The sequence below is a fragment of the Heteronotia binoei genome, chromosome 3 (genome assembly GCF_032191835.1).
Source record: "Heteronotia binoei isolate CCM8104 ecotype False Entrance Well chromosome 3, APGP_CSIRO_Hbin_v1, whole genome shotgun sequence".
In the NCBI taxonomy this organism is placed as follows: domain Eukaryota; kingdom Metazoa; phylum Chordata; class Lepidosauria; order Squamata; family Gekkonidae; genus Heteronotia; species Heteronotia binoei.
The window spans coordinates 92,061,271-92,069,530 of NC_083225.1; positions in this window are offsets into that span (position 1 = coordinate 92,061,271).

The window sequence follows — 8,260 nt, forward strand, 5'->3', positions numbered from 1 at the left end:
AGCATCATCAGCAAATAGTAGCTCTCGGATGAGTTTTTCCATTGTCTTGGAGTGAGCCTTTAGTCGCCTCAGGTTGAACAGGCTGCCATCGGTGCGATAGTGGATGTAGACACCATCGTCATCATCTAGATCTACTGCGGCTCTTTGAAGCATCATGCTAAAGAAGATCGTAAAGAAAGTTGGCGCGAGAACGCAGCCTTGCTTTACACCTGTGCCTATTGGGAAGGTCTCCAAGAGGTCTCCAAGAGTGTCTGACTTGGCCTCACTGGTCTTCATGTAGCTGGATGATCATGCTGAGGAACCTTGGGGGACATCCTAAACGTTCCAAGATTTGCCACAGGCCTTTCCTGCTAACGGTGTCGAAAGCTTTGGTAAGGTTGACAAAAGTCACATATAGACCCTTGTTCTGTTCCCTGCATTTCTCTTGGAGCTGCCTGAGAACAAATACCATGTCGGTGGTGCTCCTGTTAGCTCTGAAGCCGCACTGGCTCTCTGGAAGGAGTTCTTCTGAAATGGTGGACACCAGTCTGTTCAGGAGTATTCTGGAAAGGATTTTGCCTGCGATAGAGAGCAGGGTTATCCCCCGGTAGTTGGAGCAGTCTGACTTTTCCCCTTTGTTCTTGTGTAGAGTGATGATGATTGCATCGCGAAAGTCCTGTGGTAGTTTGCCTTGTTCCCAGCAGGTGACAAGTAGTTTGTGAAGTGTGCTATGTAGTACTGTGCCCCCATGCTTCCAGATCTCTGGTGGGATTCCATCAACTCCCGCTGCCTTGCCACTTTTCAGTTGCTTGATGGCTTTAATAGTCTCTTCTAGGGTGGGGATCTCATCCAACTCTGTTTTCACTGGTTGAAGTGGGGTGAGGTGGATTGCTGAATCTTGAACTACGCGGTTGGCACTGAAGAGAGCCTGAAAATACTCCGACCACCGGTTCAGTATAGATGCCTTGTCTGTGAGGAGCACTTGGCCATCTGCACTACGCAAGGGACTCTGAGCCTGATATGATGGGCCATATACTGCCTTCAGGGCTTCGTAGAACCCTCTTAAATCACCAGTGTCTGCACACAGCTGGGTTCTCTCTGCAAGCTTGGTCCACCACTCGTTCTGAATGTCTCGAAGCTTGCGCTGGAGGTTGCTACATGCAGTGCGAAAGATTGCTTTTTTCCCAGGACAGGAGGGCTGAGCAAGATGTGCTTGGTAGGCAGATCTCTTTTTCGCTAGTAATTCTTGGATCTCTTGATTGTTCTCATCAAACCAGTCCTTGTTCTTCCTTGTGGAGAACCCGAGGACTTCTTCAGAGATCAACAGGATGGTAGTTTTTAGGTGTTCCCAGAGTGCTTCTGGAGAAGGGTCTGTGGGGCAACTGGGGTCCTCAATTCTTGACTGGAGTTTTGCCTGGAAGGCAGCTTTAACTTCAGCTGACTGAAGGCTGCCAACCTGAAGCTTCCTCCGAGGGATACCTCCTCTCCTGGGTGTGGGTTTAAAGTGAAGACGGAGATGGCAGCGTACAAGACGATGATCCGTATGACATTCCGCACTGGGCATTACTCGGGTGTGTAAGACATCTCGAAGGTCTTTCTGGCGCACCAGAATGTAGTCGATAAGGTGCCAGTGCTTGGACCGTGGGTGCATCCAGGTTGTCTTCAGGCCGTTCTTCTGCTGAAAGATAGTGTTGGTGATGGTGAGCTGGTGCTCCGTGCAGAATTCTAGCAGGAGGCGCCCGTTGTCATTGCAGTTGCCAATGCCGTGTTTGCCAAGTACTCCTTTCCAGGCTTCTGAGTCTTTACCTACTCTGGCATTGAAGTCGCCAAGGATGATCACCTTGTCCTCTGTAGGGGTCTTCCGTACGAGGTTGCGTAGATCAGCATAGAACTTGTTCTTTTCTGCAGGATCTGCTTGAAGGGTTGGGGCATACACACTGAAGAGTGTTGCATGCTGCTTGTTTTGAAGTGGGAGGCAAATTCTGGTTAATACACCTTGACAAACACACAAAACAATTCTTAAATCTATTTATAATAAGCATGCAATAAATATATAAACTTAGGAGAAAACCTAGTAAGGAGCTTGCACAGCCAAGGAGATATGTGAGGCAGTGCAAAGATATAATTCAAAACAGATGCATAAAGCAGGGTGCTAAAACATGCACCTTGATGAAGAAGGTTGAAATAATGGAGAGGCTGAAACTTCATAAAATAAAATAGATAAGCATGTAGATGCCTCTTTCCACAGGTAAGAGGTTCACCAAATAGCTAAATAGGAAGATTGATATGTACAGTTTACAGATGGAACATAACTATAAATGACATTAAGAGAGCAAATGAAGATATACATTTGAGGAATGCAGAACATTATTAAAGTCCAGATTTCTAATGAAGACCAAGAGTTTTCAGGAATTCTGCCTAGTGAATTATCAACAGATCTAAACAAGGTATTTCTATGAGAAACACGTTCCTGTTTGTGGTCTTTGTGAGACCTGAGAACCAAGCAGTTTCTCAGGGCATGATTCCCACATAAATGTGTCTGAAATATTTGTCCTACAGATGGCATACACAAGCAGGAGCATATTTTACAGTTACTACATGCTCAAGATCCCTTAGTAACTTTAGAAAGCAATGCTAAGCTCCACACACTGGGTCCCTGTAGTAGATCTTGGCATGGAAGTTCCACCAGAATAACTCCAGCCAAGTGAATACTGCTTGGCTCAGTCCCTTATATAAAAGATTTCTGGGAAAAAGCTCCCCCCCGCCGCGATGCGGTAAACTGGGAATAAAAGGTGGGGGAAACTTAGATAATTGCTTTGTAGATACCGACGGCAGCATTAAAAAGGGAGCCATACCTGGGCTTGATTTAGCAGGAAGCAGCACTTTGGGGGGCGGGGTGTGTGGCTCCAGTAGATAGAGAGTTAATAGATTTACTATGTGAAGTTTCAGTATGAGGAAATAGCAGTTGGAAGCAACAAAGCATTCCCTGACATCTTGACCTACTACTCAGTTAATTGGGCTCATTCACATATCATTTTGAACTTGCAATAGCAATTATGGTTGCCTGCGCTGAAGTTTCCCTGTGTTGTAAGCTCAAAAGTTCACAGTGTACTATACTCTGTCCCTCTAAATATTGGACTCTCTAGACTCCATTTCTTTACTTCTGGGGTCCTGTTTTTTGACCCAGCTGGACACATCTTGACTAGGGAGGCCAGGTTTCCTCCTATAGCTAGCAAGTCTAATCTTGACCCCCACCCCGCATCAGCCTCAGATACGAGAATTTTGTCTTAGGAGATGTCAGATGTGTCTGAGTGGAATCTCAGCCATGGCTAGCTATTATACCATGGATCTCCAAAGTGGTGCCCACCAACACCTTTCTTGGCACCCACCAAATGTTTTTTGACACAGGGTGGGCCCATGTGAGGCTCTTGCCCAGCTGGGCTTCTCATTGGCCACTGGAGATAAGATTGACTGTTCAGATTAAAATAACATTGTTTCTAGGGTTGTCAAGTCCTCTTCATCCCAAAGTGGGGGCTGCGCACAGCCACTCTAGCCATTTGGCAGGGGGGAAACTCTATGGTACCTATTGTACCATAGAGTTTCCCCTCCCAAATGGCTGTACAATCCGGGGAAACCATAGGGTTTTCCTGGAAATGCCTAGCACGGCTGCTGTTCGCTGTCACAATGACGTCACTTCCAGGATATGTCATTACACCAGCAACATAGGGGGAGGTTCCCCCCACCAGCCCAATGTGGGTCAGTGGGTTGGGATCCTCTTGGGTACAGGAACCCCTGCCCAGACCAGGGGCTTGGGAGCCCTAATTGTTTCAGTGGCAGCTGCCACAATAGTGTTGGTTTTATTCTCTCTCTCCTCTTTTCCAGTGTATGTTTTAATTTGCCCCTCTTCTTCCCTGCATTTGAGCTTCATCTCTGTAGCTGACTGCCTCCTACAGAAGCCATTTTGTACATGTGCCTCCACTCTGTATCACAAAGCTGCCCACAGGTTCAAAAAGATTAAGAACCCATTTCATGCCATCCAGCCTGGTCCTCCTCTGCAATGGCTGCTGTTCCCATAGGTGGCTGGTTGAGGTTGGCTGTTGATGTGTAAACCATGCTGTCATTTTCTCCTCTAGCGGCAATTTCAGATCTGCATTTCCACCTAAAGCTGTGTGTCATTTTTCCTATTACCACTTTCTCCCTCTGCAACTCAACATTTTTGTTGTTTTCTCCTCCCAAACAATTGTTCACCATAACGTATCATCTTTAGCAGGGTTTTTTGTGCAGGAAAAGTCAGCAGGAATTCATTTGCATGTTAGGCCACACACCCTGTTGCCAAGCCAGCTGGAACTGCATTTCTGTGTGTTCCTGCTAAAAAAAAGCCCTGATCTTTAGTCTTCCTTTTTCATTCCTTGCTTGATTTTTGAAAAATCTGATGCAAACAGGGGTACTTATGGACATATATTTTCAGCTCTCTGAATTTTTAAGCAGGATTTTGTGATTAGTAGAAAGCAGGGGGGGGGGTTGTAGCAGGAACTCCTTTGTATTTTAGGCCACACACCCCTGATGTAGCCAATCTTCCTGGAGCTTACAGTAAGCCCTGTACTAAGAGCCCTCTAAATTCTTGGAGGATTGGCTACATCAGAGGTGTGTGGCTAATATGCAAAGAAGTTCCTGCTACAAAAAAAGCCCTGGTAGAAAGTATTCAACCATACAAAGATCCCTTCCTATCAGGTATATATATAGGTCAAAAAACAAAGCAAGTAAATGTGCTTTCTGCAGCAGAATTTCCTTTGGTGCCCTACTAAGAGAATCACTTTGTCACTCCTGCTGTTTCATGGTATAGAAAGTAAAACCCTTAAAGAGGTCCTGCATCATTTAATTACCACAAAACTTCTTAGACTCACTGTGTGACATTTGAAATGTTCCGCTGTAGAATCAGTAAAAAGGTGAGAGGTGGGGATTAATAGGGCTTCCTCCCTCCTACTCACTCCTCTGGAAATTACCCTGGCCTCTAGATTTGTCTGAAGACCTGGTGTTGCGCGGGCAGAAAATGTGGAATAGGAAATCCTCAATTCAAATGTCACCACCTGAGTAAAGGACTGAGCTTGGTGGCCCAAAGCAAGCTGTTTGCATCATCCTGACTGCTTTATAGGGATCTGCCCGTTTTACAGGGTTATATTAAGAATTGCTGGTGTATGTGAAGTGAATTTAACACTAAGAAGAGCTCTAGAAATATTCCGTCAACGGCTGACCACTCTGTACATAAGGCCAGATCTTTTTTGTTCTCTTTTCTTTTCTGACAGCTTGGCTTTTCCAGTGTTCATAGCACATGGTGGCCTGAACTGTGTTCCTCAAACCACAGTCTGGCACCCCACCACAATCCTTCCTGATCAAAACTAACAAATCATCAGAGCTAGCCAAACCAAGCAATCATTTTAAGCTGTTGTTTGGCCCTGCATTATCATTACACATCCCCCACTTCCCCAAACAGTGAGAAACTCTGGGGCAGTACTAGGGATGACAGCCTCTGGGTGGTACCTGAGGATCCTCTGGAATTACAGCCTATCTCCATACTACAGAGATCAGTTCCCTTGGAGAAAATGGATGCTTTGGAGGGCAGACTCTATGGCATTGCACCCCATGGAGGCCCCTGTGCTCCCTAGGATCCATTCTCAAATCTCCAGGAGTTTCCCAACTTCAGTCTGGCAACCCTAACCCCCATTCCTTGCTAGTGGCCAGGTGAGACTTGGCAACTCTAGGCAGTGCTCATGGGCTATGTTTCATTCTGACCCAAGAATGCTGCTCTTTTTGTAGTATGTGCTTTTTCATTCTGCCCTTTAACTTTGAATCCTCTCCATTCTCTAGTCTCCATACAGCCTTCTTCAATGGCTAAGCAAGGAGCTTTCTGGAAGGATACTGTTTCCTTCTCAGGAGAGCTACTTCACACTGAGTTCTTCTTAGGTCTACTAAGCAAGGCTGTTAGGTTCTCCAAGCATGCCCAGAAAAACCAAACACCCCTGCATTCACTAGTCTATCCAAATCAGGGTTTCCAGGTCTGACTCAAGAAATATCTGGGGACTTTGAAAGTGGAGCCAGGAGAGAGTGTGACCAGCATTAACTCCACAGGGAACATAAGAGAAGCCATGTTAGATCAGGCCAATGGCCCATCCAGTCCAACACTCTGTGTCACACAGTGGCCAAATAGTGATTCTGGCAATCACATTTAAAAGTACTGCATGCCTTTTAAATGCCTTCCCTCTATTTGGAAATAATGATGGATAGGGAAACCTTCTTTTGGGGTTCATAGAATTGGACCCTCTATTCCAATCTTTTTGAAACTTGGGAGGTATTTTGAGAAGAGGCTCTGGATGTTATGCTATGCTGAAAATTTGGTGCCTCTACCTCAAAATACAGCCCCAGATACCTGTGGATCAATTTTCCATTATACTCTATGGTAATCAGTCTCCATAGGGAATAATAGAGTGCCGAGCAGACATTTCCCTCCCTGCCCAGCTTTCTGATCTCCTGTCTCCAACTGGGGATTGGCAACTCCAATTCAAACCCAAAGAATCTATAGAAAGTTCCCTATAAACTAGAGTCAAAGAGAATACGATCTCCTTTCCAGAGTCCTGTGACTTTCTCATGAAAAAAAAAGAATGGGCTAACCTGTCATCCACTAGGGAAGTACCAAACTTGGCAAAGAAATGTTATATTGTACCAGGAGTCTTGCTAGATACCTTTAGTTGATATCTTTATTATAACCACATGTCAGGAGTACTCAGTCCTAAGGATGGGAAAGGAAGCCTCAGGGATCCTGAGTACAAAAAAACAGAACACAAGACCTCAGTGCTGGTGATTAAGAGTTTGAACTACATCTATTTTTGCCTGCGCAGCTGTGCTCTGATAGCTGAGGTTCCTGTGGACAATAAGCACTTGTGTGAGGGATTGCTCTCATTGCCTCCTTCATGGCAGATGCCAGTTTGGATCTAATGCCACTTTCTGCCAAGGCTATGGTCTTTTCCATCTATGTTAGATGCAACCTTTGGCAGTCTGACATTACTTCCAAAGGAAAGTTGGCATCCATTCCCTTACCTGAAGCCAGGTTTTTGGAGATTTACTTAAATGTGTGTTGACTGAAAAAAGGCAAAGAAGCAAAGCTTCCCTTTAGCACCAAAGAAAGATGAGTGCAAGTGAGGTGAAGGTATCAGCCATTTTTCTTGCTGCCTCAAAACACCAAATGACCAGCCTGGTTCAAACACAAATTATTCTCCAAGCAACAAATTATGGGTAGGATTGCTATTCATTGGAGCTGAAATACAATGGTAGTAGTAATTATGGGTCAGCCCCAGCCACCTCCAAACAGAGGCCTAGAGGGTGACCACTTTCAACAGAACATTCAATTATGCCCACCTCCTTCTAATTGAGGGATGACTGCCACTTGAGCCACAAGCAGACATGCTCTACTTCAGACTAGTGAGAGCTGGGGACTATCTCCTCCAAGGGCTGCTCCTTGGAACGCAACAGAATTTCTCCTAGGGTTGCCAAGTCCAATTCAAGAAATATCTGGGGACTTTGGGGGTGGAGCCAGGAGACTTTGGGGGTGGAGCCAGGAGACATTGGGGGCGGAGCCAGGAGCAAGGGTGTGATAAGCAGAATTGAACTCCAAGGGAATTCTGGCCATCACATTTAAAGGGACAGCACATTTTTTAAAATGCCTTCCTTCCATAGAAAATAATGAAAGATAGGGGCACCTTCTTTTGGGGCTCGTAGAATTGGACCCCCTGGTCCAATCCTTTTGAAACTTGGGGGGTATTTTGGGGAGAGGCACTAGATGCTATACTGAAAATTTGGCGCCTCTACCTCAAAAAACAGCCCCCCCAGAGCCCCGGATCTCCACAGATCAATTCCCCATCATTCCCTATGGGAATTGTTCATGGAGGTGCATAATGGCTGTGGGGGAGGGGCTTCCCCCGCCGGCCAGCTGGCTGGGGGAGGGGGGAAGCCTGTAAAACCGGGGGATCCCCCGCTGGGACCTGGGGATTGGGAAGCCTAATTTCTCCAGAAAGGTTTGTGATCTCCCCAGAGATAAACACTTGCAGACAAAGCAATAAATCACAGTACAGATAAAAGTTGCAAATGTTCCCTCTTCAAGAGGTCCTGTGGGAATATATTCCATTGTCTTCATCATGCTAAAGTAAAACAGATTGGAGGGCAATCCTGGACTTGAAGTATATCAAGCAGGGCTTTTTTGGTAGAAAAAGCCCAGCAGGAACTCATTTGC